Genomic DNA, 16658 nt, shown 5'->3' with positions numbered 1-16658 from the left:
GGGCCCCGGCGCAGCGCTCGGGCAGCGCCCCTGCGCGGCCGCCCGCCCCGGCGCAGAGCCGTCCTCCCCGCGTGCCACCCAGGGCGCCCCCGGCCCGCAGGAATCCCCGCCGAGGGTGCGGGCGGGTGTGTTTGGGTGGCTACCCGAAAGCACGAGGGGAGTCTGGGAAAACGGCGGCGGGGGGGGGGGGGGGGGGGGGGGGGGGGGGCCCCGGGGGGGGGGGGCCGCCGGAGGGGGGGGGGGGGGCGGCGGGGGGTGGGGGCGACTGCGGCTACGGGGCCCTGAGTGGGAGGACCCAGGGAGGAGGGGGCGCCGGAGCTGGGCTAGATCTTACCTAACAGGTAAGATCGACCCCTCGAGAGGGTGGCTTCTGGTCAAGCCTCTTTCCTCCAGAAAATAGAGAAGCCAGACTTTGGTTTCACAGTGATAGGCCACGGTGAGGAAATCTGTATTTTTATAAGGTCTTCTAAGGGACTTCTGGGCCGGCCTTCCACCTTGGAATCCCCGAAACCACTGCAGGGAGAGGTACCTCGAAGGGACAGAGGGACGCCCAAGGGCATTTACTGGGGGATTCTGGTCACTCCAAATGAGAAGAGGGATCCGGGTGGGGTGTTCGAAACCCAGCGCTGTGGGGTTACTGCTGAGGAACTGGGGGAGAAAAATGTAAATATCACGGCTTCCCCCTACCTCCTTCCTAGCGAGGGGGCGGGGATTCACGGGGGTGAAGGCTGGGCGAGAAAACGAAGACGTCCTTTATCATATTCCGAAATATGTCTGTGTTTTAAAAAGGAGGTTAGGGACCTACAGAGGGTTCATAAGGCCCAAACCCTACTGTGTAAGTATTGGCTTAAGTGTTTGTTTCACGCACGGTATCCATCCACACCCACTGAACCACCCCATAACATTTTTACCCTTGACCACAAGGATAATCGGGAGAAAACAAGGATCCTGCCAGCTCAACGCTACGGGGAAATGGGTACTTCATGAGTAGAACGGGTCAGCATCCTGGATCTGCTTGCATAGTCTTACAGTTATCTTGGGGTCTCCGTCTCACCACATGCCAACGCTCCCCAAAGTTGTTTGTGTGAGCTGACCTATGAACAAGCAGTTTGTCCCTTGCTCGCCCGCCTGGCATTGAGAACCCTACAAAGATGACGTTTGTCATTCAGGGTAACGCTGTCTTAATTATCCACCCCGTTCCTGGCCAGTGTGGGGTTTCCGCCCTCTCTCCACGCCGGAGACCCTCCTCTGCCTCCAGCTCGCAGACACTGCGGGATGCTCGCGGGGAAACGCAGCAGTGGAAGCGCTGGGCATGCTCAATGGCCCGGCCGGCTGGGCCGCGGCGGAGCGCGCCTGGGCCTAGAGCTGGGGTGAGGGGCGGGGGCTGTTTCCAGGGGAAGCCTGCTGATTGGTAGGGCTGCCTGTCTTTCAAGCCTTGCATAGCAGGAGGGGAGGTGGGGACAGAGGGTGAGGGTACCAAGGTAGGTTGCAAAGCGTAGTAAGAGAGAGAGAAAGAGAGAGAGAGAACCATAGGCGCCATTCAGTGGCGTAAGGTATGTAAGTTGGGAGACCCGGCATCTGCGGAAGCCTGGGAGCTTCTCATTTCTCCTCGTACCTTCACGTTCCCTGCCATCATGCAGGCTCATCTAAACCTGGTTAATCTGTAATTTGTGTACACACTGTTGAACTGAAAGCCCGCCCTTCTCTCCCTCTGACAGCTTGGTGATGAGGGCACACGTGCCCACTACAGCAAAGCTATAAATAGCAGATACTTGGTAATGAGGCTGCAGCGACGGGGACCGGGATTCTGGGGGCACAGCTTGCTTCCTGGGGAACAGGGAAGGGGGGTGCGGAGCAGGGAAGCCTGAAGTTCATAGCAAAGTGTAATTGTGTGGGCTTTTACCCTTGGCAAGAAAAAAGTGAGACGAAAGGGTTATTCGTTAGTAACATAATCTAAGGCCAAAGGGCTTTTTGCAAGTTTGATGGTTAGCGCGGGGTGGGACTGGAGGGTATTTATCATTTTGTAGGAAAATCATCCAAATCCATAGAATTTTACTTTTCAAATGATCCTCTTCCTTTCCCCACCTCCCTTCCCCCCAAAAGCTAAATAAAGGAAATACGCCTTTGTAGAAAACAAAATACTCTCTCCTAAAAGGAGGAGAAAGCCAGAAGATCAATTTAATTGCAAATAAATATTCTACCCTAACCTTCACAGAGAGGTTTGGATTTTAATCATATGAAATAAATTACTACATAATAATATAAAAGCTTTTTTGTCTTAGTGAGAAATGATTTCTGCCCTAAAAATTGAATTTCAGTGGCTAAAACTTCTATGAAAATCCTGACATAAGCCAGATTGCTGCGACAAATTCCGTTCAGACCAGCAGGTTTCAGGTGGAAGGTTACTGCTGATCACGGGATGTTATTGCCATTTCTTCCTATTTGCTAATGTTTTTTTACTACCAACGTTTAAAATGGTTAATATTTATTACAATTGTACTATAGTAAGTTCATTTGTTCTTCACATTTTTTTTATTAATGGGTTGAGATTACTCTGGAAATGCACATTTGGTTCATGTAAGATACAGAATAGAAAGAGATGCTTTTGCGGAATCTAAGTAATTTGGAGCAGGTACAAGTATTATTTTGTCACTGTGCGTGCTAAATTAGTCTTGTGGCGTACTGTAATGAAATAACACTGTATGAAAAATTCAGCTCTAGCTGAAAATTCACAGAAACCACAAAGCAAACCTATTACCGAATATGTTGCTCAATGCTGCCATCTATAGGATAGTTAGAGATGAGTTGTGTGGTAGACTAGAGTGCATTTTAAAACTAAGAGCTGAAATGGTTCATCTAAACACGGGAACAGTTGTGTTGATATTCACAAATGCAGTGATTATTCCAGGAGCTAAAACTTCACATGCCATGGATGCACTATTGGGCAATATGTCTACACTTAGCTTGAAATGAAAATATTGGTCTATGTGTAATGCTATCAGGGACATCGTAAAAACTTCGTAAATTATTACCTATGTCCCTAAAGTGATCTCTAAGTATAAACTTATTTTGGTTATGAATTAATCTGCTATAAATTAAACATTTTATATATTGTCAACATAGAGAAGTATAAGTCAGGGTCAGAAATAACAGAAATTAGATTTGAGTGGGCTGAAACTACACCTAACTGACAATTAGAAAGCATTTAGTATTTCCTATATCAGAACATGTTCTGCTTAAGAGAAATAGCTCACAGGGATGCCTCGGTGGCTCAGTCGGTTAAGGGTCCAGCTTCGGATCAGGTCATGATCTTGCCATCCTTGAATTCCAGCCAGCGTCAGGCTCTGTGCTGACAGCTCAGAGCCTGGAGCCTACTTTAGATTCTGTGTCTCCTTCTCTCTCTGTACCTCTCCTCTCTCTCTCTCTCTGAAAAGTAAATAAGCATTAAATTTTTTTTAAAAAAAGAGAAATAGCTCACAACTGGAGGAGCTGTTTAAATAGTCATCTCTAAAATTTTGGCCGTTTAGAATAATGCTTGAAGGAAAATAAAAACTTGCAGATTTTCTCATTTTAATATCTATTTTTAAGATAGCTTAATAGTAACAAATATTTGAATACCTTCTCTTCAAGGCAGTATAAAATATATAAAAGAGCTTCTTACAGCTTTGATGGGATAATAAGAGATACAAGATAATGACGAATGATACCTAAAGTCCTATGTACGTATGTTAAATGTCGAATAAGAAGTATTTACTTAGAGCAGATGGAGAGCATGGTAGATGAAATATCTAAAGAAATCTTTGTGAAGGAGAGAAGCCTTAAGCTTGAACTTGAAGGGTGGCTATCACTCATGTAAGTGATAGGCATTTTTTTTTTTTTTCTGTTCAGGTGCTAGGGTCACCTCTTTGGTCAGGCATTAAGCAGGGCACTGAAGATTTAGATTCCTGAGATATGATCCTGCCCACAGAAAGCTTACAGTGAAGGTGGGGGACGAATTAATACAATTCTAGAGCACTGTGATCTCGTGAAAAAGTAGGCACAGGGCAAACAATATCCTATGTCAGCCTATTGGCCTCTGATTTAAAAGTCATCAATCACAAATGGTATGATTTGGGAGCCTGGAGATGCCCCTTCCCTTAATAACCTTGTTCTCGTGATTAAAATCTCTCATCCTTTCAGATTAAAAAAAAATGCGAGGTAGGGAAATTGAAAGTGAGCTAGAAAGTGACATTTGGCTCAAGAATCTGCAAGATCAATGCTTCTCAAATCTGATGGTGTTTGTAAAGTGCAGGTTCTGATTCAGAAGGTCTAGGGCAGGCTGATGTCCTACATTTTTGACATACTCCCAGTGACACCATTTCTGCCGGGTCCATGCAGGCACCATCTTTTCTGTGACACAGTTTCAGATGACTGACGATTGGCTGCAAGGCACAACAATATGCTGCTGTGAAAGGCAAGTACTTGCATTTCAGTATTATATACATTCCAAGAGAACACAGCAATGAAAATTCTACTTAACTGAGGCATTCTTGCATTGGAGCTTCTCTCTTTTCATTCACAGGTATCAAATCTTTCAGACAAGTGTGAAGAATTATTCTGTCTCTTAAAAAACATTTGTGTGAGTGTTTTCCAAGGTGTGATTAAAAATGTAGAGTTCTGGCTACATCCAAGTCCTAGTGAACCAGAATGTCACAGAGAACACTAGACCCCCACCATCTGCATTTCTAAGTAGCCGTTATTATGATAGGAAAAGAGAGGATAAAATAGGCAGAGAGGGAAAGGATAGGACCTGAGGTCACTGGGTGGAGAAAAACACATATTTTGGAACAACGCTGGGAGTGTCTGATCCCAGCAAACCCAATCCGGTGAAAGGTTCCTCTTAAGAATGTAACAGAACCCCTACTCCCCTTCAGGTTTTCCTCAGGAATTTGATGAAAGACCTAAGAGTGGCCATAGGCCACCCCTCTTACCATGGAAACAAGCCATTCCGGAACGGGCAACCCAGCACCTAGAGCTATCAAACCAATAAGTGTAGAACCTGAGAAGGAACAGGGGGGAAGGGGATGGGCTGGGCTGCCCAGAATTTTCTAAAACAAGGACCCTTGCTTATAGTCCTCGGGCATTTGCTTTCCGATGTCCTCCCCCTGCAAAGAGAGCTTTCCTACTATTCTTCCTTTCTAATCTTATACTCTAATAAACCTCTGCCTGCTGCTCATGCTGCGTCTGCAGCAAAACAATGAATTCCGGGTATTAAGGTAAAAATCCTGCAACATTTTGAGCTGCTACTTTTTTAAGTGGCATTCTAAAAGATTCTTATTTACACTAAAACTTAAGAATCATTGGCTTAGGCCCAAAGGGGAATGTTTCATTAAATACCTTGGGAATAGGTAAATGCACAGCCTTAACCAGGAAGCAAAGGTCTCTACCTGCGGGCTATTTACAACCCTTGAGTGAAACAGAGACTTCTCAGACCTGATAAGTCTCTGAGTCTTGGGGAATAATGAGTTACAGGCAGTCAGCCAGTAAGGATCCAGTTCTGCTCTAGTCTTGATTTCATTCCCCATCAATCCCAGAGAACTCAGAGAAGATAACTAACTGAGAACTCACACAGGATTTCAGACAGGTATTAACACCCTCAACAGACAATCTCAAACCTTTTGCTGTTTGGGGTATCAACAAAACATCAAATAAACAGATGACTGAGGTTGGAGGGGAGGGAGCAGGTGAGAACTCTATGCCACGCTTTAATTTTTCCATTTCACAACTTTTACTGATTGGTGATTTTTTTAGGTTGATTCCCCATGACTGACACACTCATCTAAAGGACTTGCTTTTTCTTTTTAAAAACGTAAAAAATTTAAAAATGTTTTGGTGTGGTGCACTCCGTCTAAAATTCGATAACCAAAAAATGTCTTCAAAATAATTCTACTTGTTTCCAAAAAAATGTTTAATATTTATTTATTTTTGAGAGAGGGAGACAAAATGCAAGTGGGGAAGGGACACAGCCAGAGACACAGAATCCAAAGCAGGTTCTAGACTCTGAGCTGTCAGCACAGATCCCAATGCAGGGTTCCAACCCACAAACTGTGAGATCATGACCTGAGCTGAAGTCTGACACTTAACCGACTGAGCCACCCAGGTGGCCCAATTTTACTTGTTTTTTTTTTTTTAATTTTTTTTTCAACGTTTTATTTATTTTGGGGACAGAGAGAGACAGAGCATGAACGGGGGAGGGGCAGAGAGAGAGGGAGACACAGAATCGGAAACAGGCTCCAGGCTCTGAGCCATCAGCCCAGAGCCTGACGCAGGGCTCGAACTCACGGACCGCGAGATCGTGACCTGGCTGAGGTCGGACGCTTAACCGACTGCGCCACCCAGGCGCCCCTTTACTTGTTTTTTAATAAGAATTTTAGTAATGACAAATTTGCAGTACTTTTTATTCAGTAGTCAGGGCCTGGAAGTAAAATATGTTGGTTTTTCTAACAAAGAATCCCTGGTCACCCACGGCCCCTCATTTTTCTCCCACCAACCCTCCCTTAATGGCAGGGTTAATAATCATAACTTTTGTTTCTTTCCCCCTCCTCCTCCCCCTCCCCTCCCCCTCCCCCTTCCCTCCTCCTCCTCTCTTTCTCCTCCTCCTCCTCCTCCTCCTCCTCCTTCGTCATCGTCGTCGTCGTCTTCTTCTTCTTCTTCTTCTTGTAATTCTTCCTCAAACTAGAGCTTATGATTTTAAGGCTCTTTATTTAACAACAAACAAAGAAAAAACCTACAAAAAATGCACAACTGATTAGAAGCTTAGGAATATTTACTATGTGTGGATTAGGAAGATATGAGTTAATCTGAACTCAAGGCATTCATAATCACTTCAATGACCACGGTATTGTCTGGTATGGCTCTACATGTGGGCAGAAGGTCACCCGCATCAGAATCACTTGGGTACTTGTTAAATGTGCAGCCTTTTTCTATCCCACCCCTGACTCCTGGATCAGATGCTCTCTAATTTAATGTGCACTTCCCCCACTGAGTTTCATGTGTGCTAAGATTTGCAAACCACTCCGTATCTTATGTCTAAACCCACATATTTTAAATGAAAATATCATGCAATACATAAGGACTGACCTTTGGTCAGTAGTTTTATTCTGAAATACTCTACTGCAGTGACTCAAAACCTTTTGACCATGACCCGCAGCAAAAATACATTTTACAAACACATCATATGTCAAGCCCTGTACATATCTACATACACAACTGAAAATGGTCTACCCTTATTCCCTGCGATGCACTTGAATCTTTTTACTCATCTTTCTCTCTTTTCTCATGCTCTTTTAATGCTTGCTAAGAGCCACTAAATTAATTTCCAAGCACATTAACGTGTCATGATCTGCAGTTTGCCTCACTATAGGAGTATTTCTGAATTCAAAAGCAAAACAACCACACCTCTAGTTTCTCGGTTGTGCTCACCATAAAACCTCCCAAGGACAAAAGCACATCACACTTCCAGTGGATTCTAGTTCATTTAAATTATATGATTCTTAGTACCAACCAAATGATTTTTCCACTGAAGCCAATCTGTACCTGCCAAGTAATGAAGTCTGCTACACTTAAATTTTCCATGTATCTTAACAATGGAAATGTAAATACAGGTGAAAGACAAATTAAGAACATAATGTAATTCAATTACTATTTTCTTAAAGATAATAGATATTTATTGTCATTTCTCAATTTTATTCTATTGTATTGTTAACGTCATTTCCCTTGCAAGATGTATAAAGTATTTGAGGTGAAGTAGACATAAATGCACATAAAATATATTCATATAAACTTATCTTTAATTTTGCACCAGTTTTGGATTGAGGTTACATAAGAAAGGGACTGCCCTTTATTGTAAAGGAGACACATTTAAAAATGAATTACGTATTAGTAATGTAAATTAGTTTTATTGACATTGGTTTCATTAAACTAGTTAAAATATTAAATGCTCTTTTGTACTTCCCAATTTACCAAACATAAACACCTCCGAGTACTAGGAAATTAAGTTTTTAAGGGCTATTTCTCATTCATTCAACAAATATTTATTGAGCATTGACTGTTTGTCAGTCACTATTTCAAGTGCTTGAGATACGTACAGCACAAGGTGGCCAGGTACCTGCCTTCACAGAGCTTACATTCTAGTAAGGGAAGACACATGGCGAGAAAACTAAGCATCTTTTTAAAAATATATACAGGGGCGCCTGGGTGGCGCAGTCGGTTAAGCGTCCGACTTCAGCCAGGTCACGATCTCGTGGTCCGTGAGTTCGAGCCCCGCGTCAGGCTCTGGGCTGAAGGGTCAGAGCCTGGAGCCTGCTTCGGATTCTGTGTCTCCCTCTCTCTCTGCCCCTCCCCCGTTCATGCTCTGTCTCTCTGTCCCAAAAATAAATAAACGTTGAAAAAAAATTTTTTTAAATATATATATTTATTATTTTAGGGTGCCTGAGTGGCTCAGTCGGTTAAGCATCTGACCTCGACTTCGGCTTGGATCATGATCTCCCGGTGCATGGGTTTGGGCCCCGCATAAGGCTCTCTGCTGTCAGCGGTGAGCTGCTTCAGATCCTGTCTCCCTCTCTCTCTGCGTCTCCCTGGCTTGTTGTCTCTCTCAGTCTCTCAAAAATAAACATTTAAAAAATATTATTTTTATTTTTTAGAGGGAGAGCAAGTGTGAAAGCAGGGTAGGGGCAGAGAGAGAGGGAGACGGAGGGTCCAAAGCAGGACCTGCGCTGTCAGCACAGAGCCCCACATGGGGCTCCATGTGAGGGCTTGAACTCCCTAATGGAGAGATCACGACCTGAGCCAAAGTCCATCACTTAACCAACTGAGCCATCAAGTTGGCGCCCCAAGACAAGGCATCTTAAATGATTAAAATATCTAGTATGTTAGAAGTTGATAAGTGCTATGGAAGAAAAAAATTAAATCAAGATTAGGAGGTTTGGGAATGTTGGCAGTAGCAGAGGCTTGCAGTGATAAGTAGATGGTCCAGGTTTAAGTCTCCTTCAAGAAGGTAACATTGAGACCCAAAGGAGATGAGCTAATAGCCAACTGAAAAATGTGAAGAGTGTTCCATGCTGAAGAAATAGACAGGGCAAAGGGCCCAAGTTAGGAAACTGCTTGGCACATTAAAGGAATGGTGAAGAAGGAAGCGTAGCTGAAGCAGAGTTGGGAAGGAGAGAATAGGAAGCAGAGAGATTCGAGAGAGAACAGTGCATGAAACCATAAAGGATCATGTGATGGAGATGCGTTTGGCAGTGGAGATGGGAGGAAGTGGTCAAATTCTGAATATTTTTTGAACGTGGAGTCAGCAGGACTTGTAAGTGGTTTGGATGTGACATGAGAGAAAAAGGGCATTTTTATCTGCGCAACCAGAAAGGTAAAGTTTCCAACAACTGAGACAGTGTCAGTTTTCTATTAGTGGGTTAACAAACCGCTCCAAGATTCTATGGATCAGGAATTCAGTCAGGTCACTGTGAGGGTGGTGTGTCCCTGTTCCATGATGCCCAGGACCCTTCCTGGGATGGCATGAATAGCTGGGGGCAACTTGAATGACTGGAGTCTGGAATCATCTGGAAACTTCTTCATTCATACATCTGGCACCTGGGTTGGGATGACTGAAAGGCTGTGTCTCTCAGAACACTTATACCTGCTCTCTCCATGTGTCTAGAGCTCAGAATGAAGGTTAAATTCTAAATTCCAAAGGATTGAGACTACAGACAGAGCACCCCAAGAGCAAACATGCTGAGAGGGGTGTTCCAAGAGAACCAGACAGAAGTTGTGTAGCCTTGAGCGACCTCATCTCAGAAGTCATAGAGCTTCACTTTCGTATGTACTTTCTCGGGCAAAGCAGTCACCAACCCCTGCCAGATTAAAGGGGAAGACACCTGAACCATATTCGTCATGGGAGGAATAATAAAGAATTTGTAGCCATTTTTTTTAACCACCACAGATTGGATGATTGTGAGTAAACAGGTACAGGGATGATGGGAAGATCAGGAAGATTCAGTTCTAGACATGCGGATTTTCAGGTGCGTGTTGAATGTTTAGGTTGAGATATCAAGTAGGCATTTGTATATATAAAATTGAAGTTGAAATGACTGGTCTGGGCTGGGTTGTTGGCATATGTGGAATGGAAAGCCCATGATACTGGACACGATCATCAAGAGGCAGAAAGTAGAGAACAGAATAGGACAAAGGAACCAGCAAAGGAGAGTGGGAAGAGTAACTACTTAAGGGTGTTCTCTTTAAGGCAAAGGGAAGACACTGTATCAGGGAGAAGAAAGTAAACTAGTAAGTCAGTTGCTACTGATGGTCAAATCAGAGGAAACCTTGGAATTGGCACAGGCTTTAGCCCTATTGTGTTTTATGTGTAAGACTGATCAACATTAATCTCAGGTGCACACAAACTGCCCAGGGTATGATTTGATTTCTAGGGAAATCACTGGAGTTCAATGTACTCTTCAGATGTATACGATACAGCAAATGTGTATAGTAAAATCTGTAGCGCTTACGTGGATAATCATGGCAACACATTTTCTAATTGCTAAATAACTCTTACTTGAAAAATTGCCATAAGGATAAAGGTATTGAAATATATAAAGGTATGGATGTTATATTTAGATAATTCTCACCACGGACTTTTGCCTTCTTGCCTCTAAAACCTAGACTTCTAGACGACATTTCTTGAAATTCAGAGACAGGGAAAGAAGGGGGAAGTGAGGAGAGAGATAGAGATTCATAGAAAAAATTTCCAAGATCATATGTCCTAATTTTTTTACCAGACTTTTAAATAATATATTTTTTTTTTTTTATTTTTGGGACAGAGAGAGACAGAGCATGAACGGGGGAGGGGCAGAGAGAGAGAGGGAGACACAGAATTGGAAACAGGCTCCAGGCTCCGAGCCATCAGCCCAGAGCCCGACGCCGGGCTCGAACTCACGGACCGCGAGATGGTGACCTGGCTGAAGTCGGACGCTCAACCGACTGCGCCACCCAGGCGCCCCGGAAACAGGCTCCAGGCTCTGAGCCATCAGCCCAGAGCCCAGAGCCCGACGCGGGGCTCGAACTCACGGACCGCGAGATCGTGACCTGGCTGAAGTCGGACGCTCAACCGACTGCGCCACCCAGGCGCCCCTAAATAATATTTTTATATGAAAGTTTATTTCTAGAAATTTACTTTTAGATTAATCACACCTTATTGCTTTAAAAATTTCCCAAATAAATAATAGCTTTCCCCTTTATCTTGAATTACGTTATTTTTTTTTAATGTTTATTTTTGAGAGAGACAGAGAGACACTGTGTGAGCAGGGGAGGGACAGAGAGAGGGAGACACAGAATCCAAAGCAGACTCTAGGCTCCAAGCTGTCAGTACAGAGCCTGACACGGGGCTCGAACTCACGAGCTGTGAGATCATGACCTGAGCCGAAGTCGGTCGCCAACCGACTGAGCCACCCAGGAGCCCCTATCTTGAATTACTTTTAAAGATTAATGTAAAGTATTTAGTGCCCCCAAAAGACAAATATCAATACTAGCACTTAGTCTTAAGCTGGACAAGTAAGAAAGAAAATCTTTTGTAAAATAAATCAACACCAACAATATAATTATGTAAAATAAAAATGACTATGTCATTGATGAGCACACAATTTACCAAAGAGTAAAAGCCATAACTCTCAAAATCTTTATGGAACTACAAAATATACTTAAACACAGCTTTATGAATTGTGAGACTTTATTATTATTTTAGTTCTGCAATTATCCCATCATAACATCAAAGTAAAAATAAAGAAAATCCATGTAATTTTTTATAAGTTCACTGTGAAGGGCAGTTGATGTGCCATTTCTCTACACAGTGATGATCTGCTGACTCCCCTACATGACTTTGCCTGTGCACTTGCACATTTGCACAGATCGACACGGCTTCCTACAAAGTCGCTTGCTCTTTTGGTTCGATCAAGATTGGTTTTAGTTCTTTGTTGGTTACTGAGAGTATTTAAAAATTAACAAAACTGGGCAGTTTCTTCACTTTTTCTATCCCTTTTCCCCCTCCTAACACATTTCAACTGACTGTAGTGGTTCAGGACCATGGAGAGCGTGATGAAGGGGGCGCTTTCAAAATATTCTAGTCATGTAGGTGGGGGAGGAGATGATTCTGGAATTGTTGCTGCACAACTTTCACTTATAGGACATTATTATAAATAATAACATTGAAATTATGACTCCTTGATATTTAGGAGGGATGATTTTTCTGAACACTCTACCAGAGCTTTCTAAACTTCTTGATTGAATTCCGTCAAATAAGAAGATACCAATAGTATGGATAAACCAGCAGCTGCCAGTACAAAAATATCTTTTGAAGTTCTGTGTTTATACTTTGCTACCTTTTCACATTTTTGACAGTTATGAGACCCACCAGTCTACCAATGAAGATAATTCAATCATTCAGAGATTCAGAGTTGTAAATGAATAATTAGATGTGTGTGTGCAGACTCTGGTCCTACCTCTCTAGAATTTCTCTGGAACCTGCAGCTCATCTTTCAATTCCGTGAACTACTTAGAATCCATTCAGTAATTATCTTCCCCACTCTTTTAATTTTCCTTAATCTAGTTTCACTTGAGTTTTCTTACTTACTATGAAATGAGTCCCACTAATGCAGATGGGGAAGATTTAGATAGGACAAATGAGAAGGATAATTCTAGGCTAGGAGCAAAGACAATTACAGGAAAGGAGGTAGGAATGTAGCATGGGCTTTTCTGGGACAGTGAGAAAATTGGCTTAAGAAAATTGAGTGATTTTTAAGAAATGTATTTAAATAGCTTCTTTACACTACAACTGAGGAGTATGAATTCTTTCAACCTCTTCAGAAGGCAGTTGCACAAGAGCTATACAAATTTCAAATGCACATACCATTTGACCCAACAATTCCCCTTCTAGAAATGAATTCTAAAAAAGACAATTCTACAAAGATATTCAGGGAAATGTTATTTTGCAATGGGAAATAACTGAAAACCATGTACATGTCCATCAGTTATAAAGCTTGTTAAATAAGTTATGCCACATTTACCTATTGAAATACTGCATAGCCACTGAAGATAACTCAGTAGATCTGTAAGTGCCATTACAGAATAATCCTCACAGAAAAAAAAAAAGGTAAGATGCAAACCGTATAATAAATGCTATCACTTATTTTTTTTTAAAGAGCTCATGTATATTTTTATACACAAAAATTCTAGAAGGACAAATAAGAAATCTTAGCAATGGAGGGGCACCTGGGTGGCTCAGTCAGTTGGGTGTCCCACTTCGGCTCAGGTCACGATCCCGTGGTTCCTGAGTTTGAGCCCCGAGTCAGGCACTGTGGTAACATCTTAGGGCCTGGAGTCTGCTTCAGATTCTGTGTCTCCCTCTCTCTCTGCCCCTCCCCAGCTCACACTCTGTCTCTCTCTTTCAAAAATAAATAAACATTAAAAAGAAAAAGGAATCTTGCAGTGGATTTCTCGGGAAGAAGGATTTTTATCCCATATTCAAGCAATATAAGATTGCTTGTCTTTAAAGCTACGTTCACCTATTACTACTTGAATTTAACTACCATAATAGCATATAATAAGGGTAGAACAATGAAAACTTTAATAATATGTAATGGTTATCATTTGCTTAGGAATTTCTAGGTGGGCATTGTTTTCAGCCCATTAATGTCTGGTCTCATTTGATGCCCACAACAACCTTACGAGGAGGAAAAAATTTCCCCAAATTGCACTTGATGGTGCTGCAGATAAGTCTGCTGGATCTCTAAGGAAGTCAGCATGCCATGATTCCAAATTCTGGCTCCAAAGCCCTTGTGCCTGTTCTTCCTTTTGCCACCCCGAGCTGCCTCTTACTTTGCTTTTATGCCCCTGAGGACATATTTCTGTGCATAGAAACTAAATTCCAGTCTATCAGTGAAATCTAATAAGGATTCTCTTTATAATGGCTAATAAATCACTAAATAAACTTTTCCTTCTGTACCAGGTGCTTAAGTTTGGTGTAGAGATTTTCTTAAACTGACAGTCAAGGTACGTACCACTTCATACATTTTGTTAGCGAGTAATAATAATAATAGTAATAACAATAATAATAATAGATTCTCTCTCTAGCAGTGAGGCCATCGAATTGTTTAATCAGGGTAATGACAAAGTTGGACTTTCTGGTGGAATAGAGCACTCTTGGAGTTTTGAAGGAGGGGTTTAGAAGAGAGGAGATTGGAGGCACAGAGGTAGTTAACATGGAAATTTGGGGGGCATCTACCCAGCATCGAGTTTCTCCATCTCTTGCACCCTCATACTCTGTGCATCGATTCATAGAATGGCTATTAGTTTAGACCGTAGGTCTGGACTGCCTTGGGTCAACTGACTGTCACTTATCATCACTGTAAATGTCAACCATTTTATTCAACCTCTCTCATGTCTCAAAAGTCAATAGCATGTGAGTAAAGTAGTATTTCACTAAATCATTGTGAGATTTTAAGCAGTTAGAGCTTACATTATGAGTGCTCCATAAATATTAACCATCATCGGCATTATGGTCGTTGTCCTCAACCATGTATTTTGAATGGGATTAGTCCTACCACTCTTCATCACTCCTCACCCTTCAATCCCTACCCTATTATAGAACAGGGCCTCCCCTAGAGTGGTGAGGATCACAGAAACCCCATCCTTAAGGGGCAAGACTTGGTCAGTGTGACACTATTAACTTACTTTATGTTTCTTAAATATCACCAGACATGTTTTATACTTATTTATTCTCATAAAGTAGAGAATGGATGTGATTTGTTCGCTGCTATCTTCGGGTGAGCAATAGATGTGTCTTAAAGAAAGGTGGCTTGAAGAAAGCTTTCCTGGCAGAGGCCTATATGAACAATGGTGGGAGAATCATGAAGAAACACAGGCATTCTATGTGGACTGGAGTAAGGAGAACATGTGGCTTGTCTATAAATGAGATCATGCTTGTAATGTGTTTAACACCTGTTAGTTAACCATCGTGATAGCCATTATAAGAAGTGGCAACCACAAAATCTTTGAGAAGAAGAGTGTCCTATTCATTTGAGAATCGTTCAGAACATCTAGTGTCATATCTTTATTATATAGCAGGCACTTGATACCCAATTTTAGAATCAGACGCTATTATATAACCTTGAGGACCATACAGATGACTCTGAATGCAGATCAAAGAGTTTGGACTTATTTCATTAGTAATGAAGAGCACTTGATATGATAAACAGGGGAAGTGACATGAGTAGATCCAGGAAATAGAATAAAATGGAAACCTTGGGCAGGGATAGGCTATTAGGAGTCTGTTTCAATAGAACCAATGTGATCATGGGGGTCTGGGTTAAGTCTGTGGTGGTAAAAATGAAGAGGAAGGAAGAGATGCAGAAAAAATTCAGAGGTGGAGACAATGCTTTGAAAACAGATTGGATATTTGGGAGCATCGTGAGAGAACTCAAAGATAACTAGAATTTTAATCCTGAGTGATTAGGAAGCTGATGGGACATCTGATCACCTTTTCTCCCCGGTGATGAATGATTTTATTACTCATAGAAAAAGCAGTAACCACAAGTCATGTTTATGCCAGTTTCCTCTCCCCACAAGTCCACCAGGCTGACACAAGTGGTTGAGATGGATATTGCACAAAAAGCGGGCTTGGTATAGGAGAGGAGCCCATGACCCCAGCCCTGCAAGCAGAAAACAAGCCATCCTCCCATCGTTGCTGTCCCCCAGGGAGTAGGCACTTATGGTAGTCACACTGTGTGCACCTTGACATGGTTGCCCATGTGACTAACTACAGAGACTCCTCAGCATCAGGAAAGGGAGAAGGCTACAGGCTGGCCACTCAAAGACTTTTCACAGACTGCATCTGGCCAGTGGTGGACGACCCTCCCAACACCATTCTTTTTTTTTTTTTTTTAATGTTTATTTATTTTTGAGAGACAGAGACAGAGTGCAAGTGGGGAAGGGGCAGAGAGAGAGGGAGACACAGAATCTAAAGCAGCCAGGCTCCGAGCTGTCAGCACAGAGCCCGGCATGGGGCTCGAACTCAGGAACTGCGAGAACATGACCTGAGCCCAAGTCGCAGGCCCAATCGACTGAGCCACCCAGGGGCCCCAACACCATTCTTTTAAAGTGCATGCTTCTGATTCCTTCTTAGGTATAACTGGCTTGAATTTATTTTCTTTTCTTTGCCCAAACCAATCTAATTAATTTTTCTTCCCATGATCCTTATTCATGAACTCTAATCATTAATCTGAGGTCCTTGGTTGTCTTCATGCAATTAATTTCCCATCAGTAATTATATGATGAGTTAATTTCTGCAACGGGAGCAGTTGAAATGATTTTTCTAATTTCTAAAATAATATTTCTGGGGGCCTGGGTGGCTCAGTCGGTTAAGTGTCCGACTGTTGGTTTCTGCTCAGGTTATGATCTCATGGTTTGTGATAAGCCCTGCATGAGGCTCTACGCTGACAGTGCAGAGCCAGCTTGGGATTCTCTCTCTCCCTTTCTCTCTGCTCCTCTTGCATGCTCTCCCTCTTTCAAAACTAAATAAAATAAAATTAAAAAATAAAATAAAATAAAATAAAATAAAATAAAATAAAATAAAATAAAAT

Source organism: Herpailurus yagouaroundi, unplaced genomic scaffold (assembly GCF_014898765.1).
Source record: "Herpailurus yagouaroundi ecotype Mexico unplaced genomic scaffold, PumYag 202, whole genome shotgun sequence".
In the NCBI taxonomy this organism is placed as follows: domain Eukaryota; kingdom Metazoa; phylum Chordata; class Mammalia; order Carnivora; family Felidae; genus Herpailurus; species Herpailurus yagouaroundi.
This window is presented reverse-complemented; position numbering follows the sequence as displayed.